At 40.4% G+C, this 14,113-nt stretch overlaps 1 protein-coding gene across 3 annotated transcripts in view; it reads right to left on the bottom strand.

Annotated features, from left to right (window-relative positions):
- The window catches only part of FGF13 (fibroblast growth factor 13), a 264,985-nt gene that overhangs the window by 212,074 nt on the left and 38,798 nt on the right, over positions 1 to 14,113 (bottom strand). The window contains exon 1 of one of the 3 annotated variants that reach the window (XM_049827212.1): positions 12,367 to 12,447. The exons of the other annotated variants lie outside the window; for them this stretch is intronic. The gene's annotated coding sequence lies outside the window, so the exon portion shown is untranslated. Of the gene's footprint in view, positions 1 to 12,366; positions 12,448 to 14,113 lie in introns of those variants that run through there. 3 annotated transcript variants of the gene reach the window in all.

Here is a 14,113-nt window from a genome sequence, read left to right on the forward strand (position 1 = left end):
TGATGGAAATTTTCTAGGGTGTAAGGGAGGAAAAGAGCTATTTTGTCTTTTCTGACGCTGAGAGATGGGGAAATGCACCAGACTCCCATGAGAATTCTGCTGGAGCTTGGGTGGGCTGAGAGGAGGAGGAGAAGACAGCTACAACCTGTGTTACGTTTTTCCCCACAGTTTTGCTAGGTACAAAGCAAACCAGCATGAATTCAAATTTATTCTTTCAGTGAAATGATGTTCTGAGATAGGTATTCATGAACCTCCCATGTTCATGATGCCTAAATGACCCACAGAGAACTCACATTTGTGAGGTTTAAAATTTTACCTGCCTCTGACTGCAACCTGGAGGAGCATGTGAGCTCCACAAGCTGTTCCTGTATGCCAGAGGCAGAGATCACTGGCAGCAGCTTTGTGTTAACACAGGTCACACACAGCTCTCCAGCTTTTACAGAGCTGCCAATGGACCTCCATGTTGGCAAATCCTATAGCCCTCCGCAGAGGGAATACATCCATCAGGTTCTCTTCCCAGATAGGAAAGAGTAAAGAAACCAGAATTCTTTTCATAACCTGGCTAAGCAACTCAAGTGTTAAACCCAACCCAAATATACCGATTACCATGACAGCCTTCACATGGTTCAAATGCTTTTCACATTCAGTTCAGGCACTAGACCCACTTCTCCTTTTAACTGCATGTTCTATGCCATTTTAACCCTGAAAACTCAACAGTTAATTCACAGGACTAAACATTTAAGCATGTTGATCCAGCTTTGTGCATTGGCAAGAATGGCATTCAAAATTCTATCAATATCAAAAGTGAAAATTTCAAATAAAGATGCAATGCATTCAACCCTTTGATTTTCACTGAAACATAATGATGAATTCACTAGAGATTGCAACAGCACAAACAATTTAATTTCTTTCCTAATTTTAACACCTGAAGTCATAACTCATTGATAATCATGGGAGTGGGTACCATTCTCTATTGCATCCGAATTGTTGCCAAGAGCAGGATCCAACAGCAGAAATCATACTTGGTTTCTTTGAAAGGCCACACTCCTCAGCTCAATTCTGTCTGGTGGCTACTTACTCCAACACCTCCTGCTTTCCCATGCTATCCACCACTGCCCTTGGCAGCCACCTACACCAAAATCCCTTTGGGTGGTGGGAGAATGAACCTGGCGCAGCAGTGCCCAGGTAGTGGCAAGGGACAGGCAGCTTGAGAGCTCCTTGGCAGAGCTGGAGGGCAGCCTTCCCTGCAGGAGGGACAAGGCATGCCGGCAAATAGGCTGCAGTGAGGATAAAGAGAGAATTAAATCCACTCTGGCAGAGGCAGAATTGAAGATTCAGGTACCTGACCACTGGGGCAGAAACTGCTGCTGGAAATACTTGTCCACTAACCAATTTCTTGGGGAGCACAGCAGAAGAAGAAAAAGCAGGAGTTAGCATAGCAGACTGCTCTGAAGGCAGATGTTTATTCAAGACTGCTTCTGCATACATAAAACAGGCACAATAGAAAAGGCTTTTATTTGGTTAACACACTAAAAAGTGGATGCTTTTATTATTTGAGATTTTATGATGTTAATCCTGCAAGAATGGCTGCACTGGAGCTATTTATCATCTGGCACTCTATACTTTGTTTCCATAGAAGGAAATGAAAAAGGCCAGGAAGGTTCAGCCAATTTGTCTTTTAATACTCTTTATTGGCTCATTAATGATTAATTCTTTTTAACACTCTGCCCTAGATCCTAAATTCACAATGGCTCAATGTAGATGAAAGATTTCAAATCCCCATCTCTCCTCCCTCTTTCTCTTCTGCTTCCTGAGCCTATGTTAAAAAAAAAAAAAAATATCTGCCACTGCTCAGCACACTGCTGTCAAAGGAAACCATCCAGGACAGAAAAACATCTTTGGAAGATTAAGTGGTGCAAAAGACGAAACAAGCGAACATCACAACCCAACCCAGTCCTGAAGAGCCACAAACAGTAAAGAACCTACTCAATAATGGTAATAGGTGCCTCTGCGTAACCGCTAAGTCTACAACTTATTTATGCCTAGCACTGCACTACTGCAGTACTGCAGCATTCAACTATGTTTAGTTATTGAATTCTTCTTTTTGGAGGAAAATGGATTTATTTCTTCAACATATTATTAAAAGCAGAAAATATTACTGTTCCACAATCAGAAATCAAAGAAAAGTCTTAGAAATGCCATGTAACAAGAACATTATTCATTTGAATATTTCCTTTGGATTAAAGAAAGCTACAGCCCTGATCACAGTGGTCTTTACATGTCCCACAGCAATTTAATAACAATGCATTTGTCAATATGCTGTCCTATATGCTACAATATGCACAAGAATATTCTGCCTACATTAAGTTTCTTCCAGGATTTCAGTTAATCTCTTCAGTCTTTCCTGAAGCCGTAAAAGAATCAGGTGAATAGGATAGGACTCTTGGATCCTTTTCCTACCACAACTATCAACACACTATTTGTAGTCAATTAGCTTACCCATTTTGCATCTCAACTCTGTTTACAGATAAGGAAGCAAAAAAATAACCACCTTCACAGTGCGCTTTGAGATCTCTGGAGGAACAATGCCATTTCTGTTCAGTATTTTTACTAATCTGCTTACATGCTGTTACTAGCTGTTGCAGCTGAAAGCAAAGGTGACTGCATTTCAGTGATCCAGGACGAGAAGCATGATATTTATATCAGTCTTACTATTGAATTCATTAAGTAGGCCTATAGAAATCAAGTCATAAAATTAACTGGATGAACTAATAGTAGCGTATCATTAAATAATCATCATGTCACACGTAACACAGTGCTTACCACGGAGAGAGAAATGGAGCCCCCGTAATAAGCCTTTTTGAGCAATACCACCTGCAGACACATATTCCTTGTTTGGCACGTTTTTGTTCAGACAGCTACAGAGCAAGAGTACGCCATGGATTCAGCAAACATGGGATTAGTAGTAATCAGAAGGTAGAGGGGAATCAGCATAAAGACTGATTTCTAACAGATGAATACATTAGCACATAACTCATTTACTCAAATTGGCTGATATGACAGTAGTATAAAACTACTTTATACAGGGGATATTAATGAAGATAATCTGCAATTGAAATCACAGGTGCATAAATTTTAAAAAGTCTCCTGGATAATGGGATACAAAGCCTCTGCCTGCTGGTCACCTGCTCCGCTGCAGCTTACACCTGCAGTGCTGTAAGCCTTTGTCCATAATGTCTTCAGTGGTGACACGAATGGAGATAAATATCACTACACTAGGAACTAAAATGAGAAATATGATCTCCCTAGAACACCACTGCTAACAAGGATGTCTATCAGAAACTCAGGAGGGAGGTCAGGGACTCTACTAAAAAAAGACACTGGATTACCCCTCCCTCCCATATGCTGCTAATAAGGACGTGGGCAGTGGCGGCCTGCATTGTCCTGCCAGTAACGTAGGAGTTTCAAGAGAAACTTTAGTCACTGAGACTGTCAATCCAAGTCCTTCCAAATCCAAAAATCAAGTTTTAAAAGAGATTTGCAAGAATGAGGCAGTACAATGTAACATCTTTATGCAGGTACCTGTGCCTTCTGTTAACAGCCGCTTTGTAATGATCCTTCATGTTTTGCTATTAGTTCTGTATTTTGAAAGAGATCTAAGCCTGCCAGTAAGATTTCATTAAACAATATGCAATCTTAATCAAAGGTCATTACCATCATTACCCATAATTACCCAATTTGAAACTTCGAATTTTACACGAGACATTCACGGGAAAAAGTGATTCATGCCTGCAATAGGTTCTTTTTACAGAGACGGTTAGATTTCAACAGCTTTAGATTCAGTGAAGTTAATGTATAGAAGGGAAAGGGCAATATCAAATCAGTAACATTTTACACATCTCATTCATTAGCATAAATAACCTTATAACATCTCCAATATAAACAGAAGCTTTAGTGAATACATATTTACCTCTAAGCACACTTGACAAGACTGTAGCTTTACCATTAATCCCAAAGAGAATCATATATAAACATGTAAATTTCCATGCAATGCAATTAACCCAGGTGATGTATTCATCTGAATCATAGCAGGGTTTGTGGTTTTTTGGGGGTTGTTTTTTTTTTGTTTTTTTTTTTAATTAAAAAACCCAATGCACCACCAACAAAAAAACCCAAAGAATGTTAGTTCCCTAGACAGACTAGTATTTTTGGCCTAAGGACACTGACAGCACCACTCTACCATTTACTCAAAGCTAAAAGCTTGGGCACCACAGCCAGGAAGGTTATGCTTAACTTCGAAGTTAATGGAGATCTTTGAGGGGATTTAACACTTGAGGAGCTGGTTGGTCGCTAGCCACGTGTCTGAATGTTGTTAATTAGAATATTACCTAGTCAGTATTGCTAAAAAATACATTTGTCCCAATGACTTGCTGAGTAGTCTGCATCCAGACACATTACTTCAGACAGTTTCCCACTGTCATTAACCATAAGCAAATCTGTGCAAGAAAAAAACAACATTGCCTGAATCTTTTTGTATCTCTGTCATCACACAGACCATCAACACCATTGGAAATGCCTCTACAGCTTAATAGCTCCCAACAAATCATCACTAATTCTGCCTTTTCATTCCCTTCCTCCTACCATGTTGTGATTCTCATCACTATCAAAATGGAAAGGCTGGAAACTCTGACCAAAATTGCTGGGTCTAACCAACCCAGTGCTGGTCCAGGGCACCAGAAGGGTGCCAGCAGGCACTACAGCCTCTCTGCCCAGGCCCTGTCGAGTTCCACCCCAGAGAGCAGTGGCAGGGCTGCCCCATGCCATACCTTATGCAGCAAAGGATCTTTAAAGTCTTAGGTCACACTTACCTTTCCATTCTCACCACTACAGACATGGACTGTAGCATAGCACGCTAAAATAAGAACTTTATCAGCATTCATAGATATACCAAACACTAGGCTTTATTACCTCTCAAAAAGTAGCAGACATTCCTTTCTTTAACATTATGGATTACAACAACTTTTTGTGACATCTGCTTTGTCTGATAAATTATGTAATTCCCTACAGAAGCAGACAGAGCCTTACACTGCTTTGCTCGCATCTTAAACTTCTCAATCAGTTGGGGGCGGGGGGGTGGGGGTGCTGTGCTTTTTTTTTGTTTTAAGGTAAAGTTTTCCTTTTTATAGTTGCACAAGAAATCTATTTAAAGGCCTCTGACAAGGACATGACATACTTTCTTTGCTCCCTGCACCCTACTTTCCCCAACATCTTCATGGCTAATAGAGATGCCAACTAGTATTATACCTTGCTGTAGCTACAGGCCACTTCTGAAGGCACTTTTGTAAGTTTTGGTGTGTTGGGTTTTAGTTGGGTTTTTTGTGTTTTGTTTTTTAAACAACAACATTATATCATTTTTTCCTGTACAAAAAGGATTTTCAAGAGCATTCATTTCTCTTTTACTAAGCATTCCAAGAGCATGAAAGTTCAGCTTTTCCCTGCAAGTCACTTCACTTAGACCTTTCTACTTAATGGATCACAGACTGCCTTGGAGATCCAGAGGGCATGAAAATCCCGAAGGAGAGGTCCCCTGAGAACATCACCATGTCACATTTACTGCTGTGTGTTGATGACCGTGGGTGCTGTGAAATCCAAAGTTCCCTGCGGATCTCACAGCCATTGTAACCTGCTCCTCGGCAACCACACGCAATATAAAGCACATACAAACATCCTGCAGGGTCTGTTCACGTTAATTTTTTTCATCAAACTTTCCCCAAACTTCTTGCACCATCAGCCCCTGGGAATGGCCAACTTCAGGAGTTGCCAGATTTGTTTTGGCAATTATCAGCACAATGCGGCCCAGGAAGACAATGCTGTCAGCAGCTCCTGGTTGCAGGCAAAGCTTCAAATCGCTCTGAAGTGGTTCCAGTGCCACAACTGCATGGCTGCTCTGCTCCCAATTACACACAGAGAAATCCCAAAGGCCCCAGTTACAAACACACACACAAAAAAAAGTGTGCCCTCTGTGTTATTTTAAGCAAGTCCAATTGACTTCAGAGGACCTACTCATGTGCTGAGCTAGACATATGCTTAAATACTTCCCTGAATTAATGCCAGATACTAACCTCACCCACACTGAGCCCTCTGCTCTCCTCCCATGCCCTCCCACACTCCATCACCTCCTGAGGTGCTCAGAGCTGGCTCTGATAAGGTGCTCCTGCAACACAGGGACAATGGTGTCCACACGGATTATGCTCAGGAACATTGTAAGATCCTGCTCCAAGTGTGCACACAGCCCAAAGCATGCCTGAGACTGATCTCATAGCTACAGCCTCTGCTTTTCCATGCTAGAAACAAAGATCAGAATCTCTTCTTGTGTTTGCCAAAGGTGGCGTTTCCTCCCATAGCATCTTTTCCTCTGAAAAGAAACACCTGAATTTTAGTCTGGCAAAACACACCTGCTAAAACCCTTTCACATACCTTAGCTCAAGAAACACTCTTTCAGTTAACTCTCACTTAGCTGGAGCAGCACGAACACATGTAATGTGCTGGATTGGACCCTGCTCTCACTCCACAGGAATTCAGGAATAACAGCACTGAAATAATCTGGTCCATAGAGATGGTGGCAGAATTTGTAATTATGCTACTGTGTTTATGCCAGCTGCATATAAAGATACACCCCCTCACCCTCCTATTTTTTAAAAAAGTCAGCAAGCCATAAGCTATAGAGGGCCTCTGAAGTGCAAAGAGAAACCTGTGCCTGCCTGCCTTTGTTTAGATTCATTATCCACTTTCCTTATATATTCTGAGGAGCTGAGAAGGCACCCAAGATAAATAGCTTGTAATCATCTGATATCTTCATGTGACCTCCCCTCTGCAATTTGCATTGGCTTTGAGTTTCCAGATGAAGACGTCAGACGAAATAGTGCTAGGATTAATTTTAGCCTCCTCCTCAAGATGACTCGCTGATACCACAATAAGGCTATAATACTTGACAGAGCAGAATATTTTCCTTGCCAACATAATCTGTTTCAGGCTTTTCAGGACTGAAATAAAGTGTGCAAAGACAATTCCAAGCAAAGAAGTGCTGCGAGTTTTGGGAACACAGAAAGAATTAAAATAGCATCATTCTTACTGGTTTACAAATCAGGATACAGAGCATGCACCTGCAGGGCAGCCTGCACAGTACAAATCTGAACACGACAGCATCTCCTTTAAATGAGACATTCACTAAAGCTTGTCAAAAGATTGTACAAACATAGTTTTGGTATGTTGATAGAACAAGTTTCTCTAGTTTTTAACTTCCAAGTACCGGCAGTAATAGACTAACTGTGGGAAGCTTTAGTACCACAAGGAACAAAGGCATTTTTACAGTGACAGCCTCGCATCCTTCAGTCCAAACCTCCCCTTACAGAACTGCTCATCAGTCAATTAATTTTAGCATATACTCCAGAGCAGAGTTAATACAGCTTCAAGACTATATTACCTTGATTTTTCAGAGATGTTTGATGAGAACAGCTCTAGAGAAAGCAATCAAGCCTTTCTGAATCACCACCATACAGAAAAAGAGCCCAATTCTGCCTGCAGCCCCTGAACATGTTCACTTTGAGTTATAGTCATGCAACTTTCAAAAATGAGCTCATGCTTCAATAACTGTCAGTGTCCTTGTTGGCCAAAATACTATCAGGTGTGTTCGTAAAGAGAATTTTTTCAGACAATTGTCTGAGCAAAACAAAATCTACTGTGGTAGCACAGTCATGCTATTCTGGCAGTTTAATGAAAAACTGAAGGAGTGAAAAGTGCTGAATGCCAAGGTTGCCGAGACAAGAGATGAGCTGGCAATGAGGATGCTTTTGAGAGCATCCAAACTGCACTGAGAAGGAGGAGCCTGAAAACCAAATTCTGTAACTGCCACAGAGCTGAGACCAAGGGGTTTGGTACGTGCCAAAGTCACTACCTCGGTTCACAAGGAAGCAAGCGCACACTGTGGCAGCAGAAGTGAGACCGTTCATTCTTCATTGACATGGCAACCCGACCCTTTTCCTGTCTGCTACAAATCAACTCACCAGGAAAACTCTTGCAACTTTTCCTCTCTACCACAGAAATACCAATTAACTTACTTGTGTCCAGTCTGCACACAAAAAATGGCAGTGCTGTCTCTATTCCCACAGGCACATCGCCTTGAAAGTTCTGTGTGGGAAGAACCTCATTTTTTACACTTTTGGGGGATTTCTAAATACTTGAGAACCCAGAAAGAGCTATTAGCTTGCAGGCTGTGTGAAAAAATCAAGACAAATTTACTGTGCATATCACAAGACATATTTACAAGCAAGTAAACTCAAGGCTGTGTACATATTTCTGTCCAGAAAACCCCAGTAAAAAATATAACAAGACTAAGTAGTGCCTGAAAAAAACCCACTCCATCATGCTCTAATACTTAGATTATTAATAAACTACACTGATATATTTTGCATGAACTACACCATAAATGAATTACAGTGGAAGCTAATGCAGATCACGACTATATCTGTTACATGAACTTTCTCTTGCTGTGGGTAACTGCTTGACTCTACCAGGACATGACTGCTGGCTTGTAAGTGGACTTCAGGGGATTATTTTTTGAACTACTATGCTTTAATGAGACTTTCCAACAGAGTCTACACTTTCAGCACTTGAAAGAGAATGAAGAGGGATGAAACCTGGGGCAAAAAGATAGAGGAGCAGAAAAATATCCCAACTCAAGACAAGCAGAACCAAATCTTGTCATGCCAACAACAATGTGAACAAGAGAAAAGAGTAGCTGATGAAATCAGTAGATGAATTCAAGAGACAAATATGTCAGTGGCCTAGGAAGCCTTGGCACAACGACACCCATCTTGGAAAGCTGTGCAAATGATGTAGAAAATGAAGCAGTGAAGGAAAGAGAAAATATGAGTCTGCCTCATAGGCAGAAAAGAACAAGACTGCTGGAGAGCATGAAAGCCAGCAGGGCAAGGAGATGAAAATGCTGCCACAACCAAAACCAGCAGAAATCAGCAGCTTGAGCACATGCTAACAGCAAAAGGAGACAAATAGCACTGCCCTAAAACCGTCATGTTTTGGCTGGCAAGGACCCCGAGGAGGGAGGGGGCTTTCTTGGGGGTAGTCTTGCTCACAAGCTTGCAGCAGCGGGTGCCGTCTGGCTGTCACGGCTCCTCACGAAGCCTCGAAGGTGCCACGTTGGTATCTCACACCCCTGCTGCTACCAAAGCCATGACATTTGACATCACCTCTGCTCCATCAGCCCAGCGATGGACCGCACTCCGAGGGTGCCCAGCCCTGGGGCGGGGAGCAAGGGGCAGCCGCAATCACAGCCAGTCTCACCAGCAGCTTCTCCCCTTCCCACAGAGCTCGGGAAGCTGCATACTGTAAGGGACAGCCGTGACATTTTAGGCCAGACCCAATAAAAGACCTTGACTGTAATCCTAGACATTTACAGTCAACGGCACTTGTCTTCAGAAGCGCTGGGATTTCATCCCTGACATTCAGATGGCCCTGGTGCCCACAGCCCACCTCCTGGGAACAGCCACCTCTGCAGCAGGAGCGGCACTGGTGGCTCTTCAGAGGAAATAGCCCGAACACTCCTGACCAAAAGGAGCACATACCTACTTAAAAGCTGCTACAAATACAGTTTGGCTTTTTTTGGTTTGTTTTGTTTTAAAAAACACGCATATTTAATACCTAAAGTTCTTTAGAAAGTATTTTAAGACTTAAAACCAAAGCCAGACAGCAGCAGGATGATCTCTGGAAAGCTTCAAGGAAATACAGTGTGCACCAGTTTGTCCTTCTTGTGAAGTAAAGGATTTGGTATATTTATGGACTGAGGAAAAAAAGCGGTGTTTGAGCAACTATAATCTGTCCCAACACAAAGAATTTGTGAAATGGTAAAAAAAAAAAAAAAAGAGAGAGAGAAAGGGGAAAGGCTGGAATCTCCTCATTTTATAAATATAGCAAATAAAGATAAATGCAAATTAGGAGTTCTTGAGTAGGGGGAATAGCGGTCTAACTGATACATGAAAGCACTTTTGCATATGCTGCAGCAGATTAAAAATATTAACCAGACCTGTCTATGGGACACAGTTTTGTCTCCAAAACCTCAAAAAGAAAAATAATCCCAGGATTTATGAGAAGCCATTAAGAATTTAAGTTGCAATATATTAAGAGATGAATACTGGCATATCGATAACGATTGTGTAGTTTGTTTCAGTGCATTAAAGAATACAAACTAACATAGCTAATAAAAACCAAGCTAATACTCCCTCTTATTTTTATGCCTTGTATTTGGAAAAAGATAAGTTATGAAGGTTAAAGAATTTACCAAATAAAATGAGGAAAATATGCTGTAGCTATCCTACAAAAGAAAAACTGTCAAGCTATTATTTCTCTAACCAATTAATCACATCAGGAGAACACCACATGAGCTTTTAAGAGTTTTCAGCACTACAGACTGAATACCAAATTCAATTAACTCTCCTGAGTTTCTGGTAGTAGGGTAGGAGGTATGATTTTGCACAGCACGGTGTAATTCTGTCCTATTATTATATACATGCTTTTGGGGGGGGGGGGGGGGGGGGGGGAGAACAGCCAAGTAAATTATCAGTTTTCATGACATTTACTTCCTATTATTCCTTTCAAAGTATTTAATCTCTCCTAAAGTTAGTTCTGCATGGAAGGACTTAAATTAAAAGAAACTGGTAGACCTATAAATCATACCTTGCTTTACATACCCCCTCATCAGAAGTTACAACTCTACTAAATTTCCAATCAATTACTAGTGAAATCCATTATGACAAAGTGTGCACAGAATAAATGCAAAAACTAAAATCCAAGTAAAATCTTATTTGTGTAAAAGCTGTCACCAAAGTAGGATTTGTCTGAATTTTCTTTCAAATTTGTGCAAATACTGTAAGCTTTATTTTAAAAACACATTTTTTTCAAAATGAAAACTACAAAACTGAAACGTTCAGCTGACTTTTCTTATTATTATGCTCAGCAATGCCACAAGTCTGAAAAAATTCCATTTCCATAGTCATAAAACTAAGTCATGCAAAGCAGACAATTCACCTATGCAAAAATTCCAAGCTTTTTCTAAACTTTAAGTGTCCTGTCTTTTAAAATAAATTGCAGGAAAGCACGTGCAGAATTCTACCATGAAAAATATTAGACAGAAAAAAACGAATAAAAATATTGTAATATTGACAGAATATATATACAGACATCTCACTAGCAGAAAGACTGATTCAGTTACAGAATAAAAACTTATTGAAAGCGGCCAATTAATTTCAACTTTGACTTACTGAATGTTTGAAAACATCTTGTGAGCGATACACAGACCAAGAATTCATCATGCAGATTCAATTAATAACTTCGAACGTATAACATTTTTTCCCGCAAGCAGTTTATTTTCTCAGTGGATAAATAAAACCTACTGTTATCAAGCATGCAATTATTTGTACAGTTTTTATCTCATCTCTGAATAAAGGAAGACAAAGAAGGGAGAGAACTTTCATTATAAAACCACCCTGTTACTGGTGCCAAGCCAGAAATATCTTTTTAAAATCTCAAAGAATTTTAAACATCACTTAATCAGGCCTACAAACAAATGGTTATCAATTTTAACTGGATCACTCATAGCATCTCTCTGAAACCATTTCTTCATCTATGTTTACCTGCTCCCAGACAAGTGAAAATAGGATGTATGTATTTATTATTGGGTAATTAAATTAAGCCTAAAAAAATACCATCCATGAGCAAGCATTCTATAATTAACATATGTTTACAGATAAAGTGTCATCAAAGTTAACTACACTCTAATCTCAATAAATATGAATTTTGATCTTTTTATTAACTAATCTATTGAACACACTTTCCAAGCTCTTGACAAAAGGTCATTTCATTAGCAGTGAACTCTGGCTGCAAGAACACTTGACACTGTGTTGAACTGCTCCAGTTACTTGCCAAATACCAGCTCCAAGCCTTAGAGGAGAAAAAAGACACTATTTGTCTAAATAGTTTTACAGTATATAGGCTCTTCCTCCTCCAAAAGCTTTTTACATTTTTCTGTCCTGTGCAAACTGTCTGCCACAAGCATACTAAAAGTTCAGGAAAAAAAATGATGACTATATTGTAATATTAACACACAGCAGAATGGAGCACATACACTGTGGAGCGAGTAGCTGAACTGTGCCAGTTCATTTAACCTTCTGCATTACAAGAAACCCTAGGCAATTACAATACAGTCTCTAAACGCAAGTTTAGAGAGTATCATAAAATGACAAAACTGCATCCCAGTTTCTCCTAGACTGACAAAAAGACCACCAAAATACCTACGCGCATGTGGCAAAGCAACAACGTTGGCTGTTGCAGAAACGCAGGCAAGGCACCGGTGGGGGGACAGCCTGGACCTGGAAGGCTCCCTTCACCTCAGATGCAGTAATCTTTCCTTGACGATATATGCTAGGCATCTACAGGAATCCTGGCTCCACTACCAATGATGTTTCAAGATGTCCTTCAAAGCATACTTTTCCCACTTGTTTAATTTGCATAGGCAGCACCCTTATTTACTAACCAATGAATCTCCAACGCATAGCTTCCCGACCACAGGACTAAGCTGTAACATCTTCTTAACCAGACATCTCCCCTGATGAGAAGGCAGCCATGCATTTCATGTGAGCAACTGTGCTCATACCATACCCACTCCTGAGCTTCTTCTGCTGCCTGTGGACAAAAAGATGGCAGTTTCTAAACTGTCGCCGCTGCTTGTTAAAAGCACACGCTTCAGAACCACTCTGCCAGGCTGTACACTCTCCGTTTTGTACTCATTCAAGATAACTTTTTTTAACCACAGTTGGCACAAACAGGACTAATGGGAGCCCCATCTACAAAAGAAAGGGGTGAATCCAGAGAGGTCTCCAAGATAGGCTCTTTTAAAAAAGCAGATCATTATGCTACCACATCAGTAAGTAGATTAATTGACTTTTGCTGCCCCTTAACCTTAGGATATGGAGCTTAGGAACAAACATCCATATCCAAAAATCTGGCTGGACTCACTGTACAAGTTAGAGATGAAGACAAAAGATGATGTGATCCTTGCTGAACACATTTAAATTACAGTAAACTTCTGTCCAAGTATGGCATTTCCAGTCAAACCTACTCTAAGATCCCCTGTTCTGCCTATGTTTGGCCATGAGTCTTTGAAGAGCAGCAAGGTTTTCCAAAAATCCACAATCTGAGGAATGTGGCAACCCACTGCAAGTGAGATCAGACATCAAAGTGTCTTCAGGAGAAAGAGGCAGTAAAAACTTTAAAAACAAAACAACTACATTTGACCAACAGACAACTAACTCAGAGGGCTGAAGGGAATGAAGCAAGACAGAAAATCTATCCATTTTAAGGGTATTTGAAAAGTAAAAAAGGCAAAAAAAACAGAAAAAAAGTAATTCTCACATTAAATATCACCTGCCCCAACCACTAAGGAAAAGGCTTTCCTAGCTTTTCCCCCTGATTTCCCAGCCAAAGCTGATATAAGAACAAGACCCAGCCCTCTCCTTGTGACATTCTTCCCTAACTTTACTGCAGTCCCTCCTCTTCCTAAAAAATACACATTTTAATTTAGTTTTCAATGTCAAATAACTGATTTCAAGTGCATTTCCCACAGAAACCCATACGTTCTCTGGCTTTCTATTTTTAAATGTGTGATAGCTCACAGCTCTTTGAGGCTGCAGTATACATTATACTGCAAAATTACCATGTCAACAAATAACTTAACTTTACTTGTAAACAGTGCCTCTTTGTGAACTGGCAGATGTCTGCCAAATTATGCTTTTACTCATCGAGATGTTCATTGGGAAAAATATCAGTAAGATACAACCCTCTTGTGTAGCAAGCAGCAACAAAAGACTTGATGGAGAATGACTACCCCAAAATACTCATATCTCAGCAGTAAAAGACAGTTCTGAGAACTGGTGTGCAAGCAAGGGATCTCAGGCCCTTGAGGAGAGCAGTTGTCTGATAAATTCTTTATAAAGGGGATGTGTAATTCAAAACCAATCAATAAGTAGGTGCCAAATTCTCAGAA

The sequence above is a fragment of the Accipiter gentilis genome, chromosome 24 (genome assembly GCF_929443795.1).
Source record: "Accipiter gentilis chromosome 24, bAccGen1.1, whole genome shotgun sequence".
Classification (NCBI taxonomy): Eukaryota; Metazoa; Chordata; class Aves; order Accipitriformes; family Accipitridae; genus Astur; species Astur gentilis.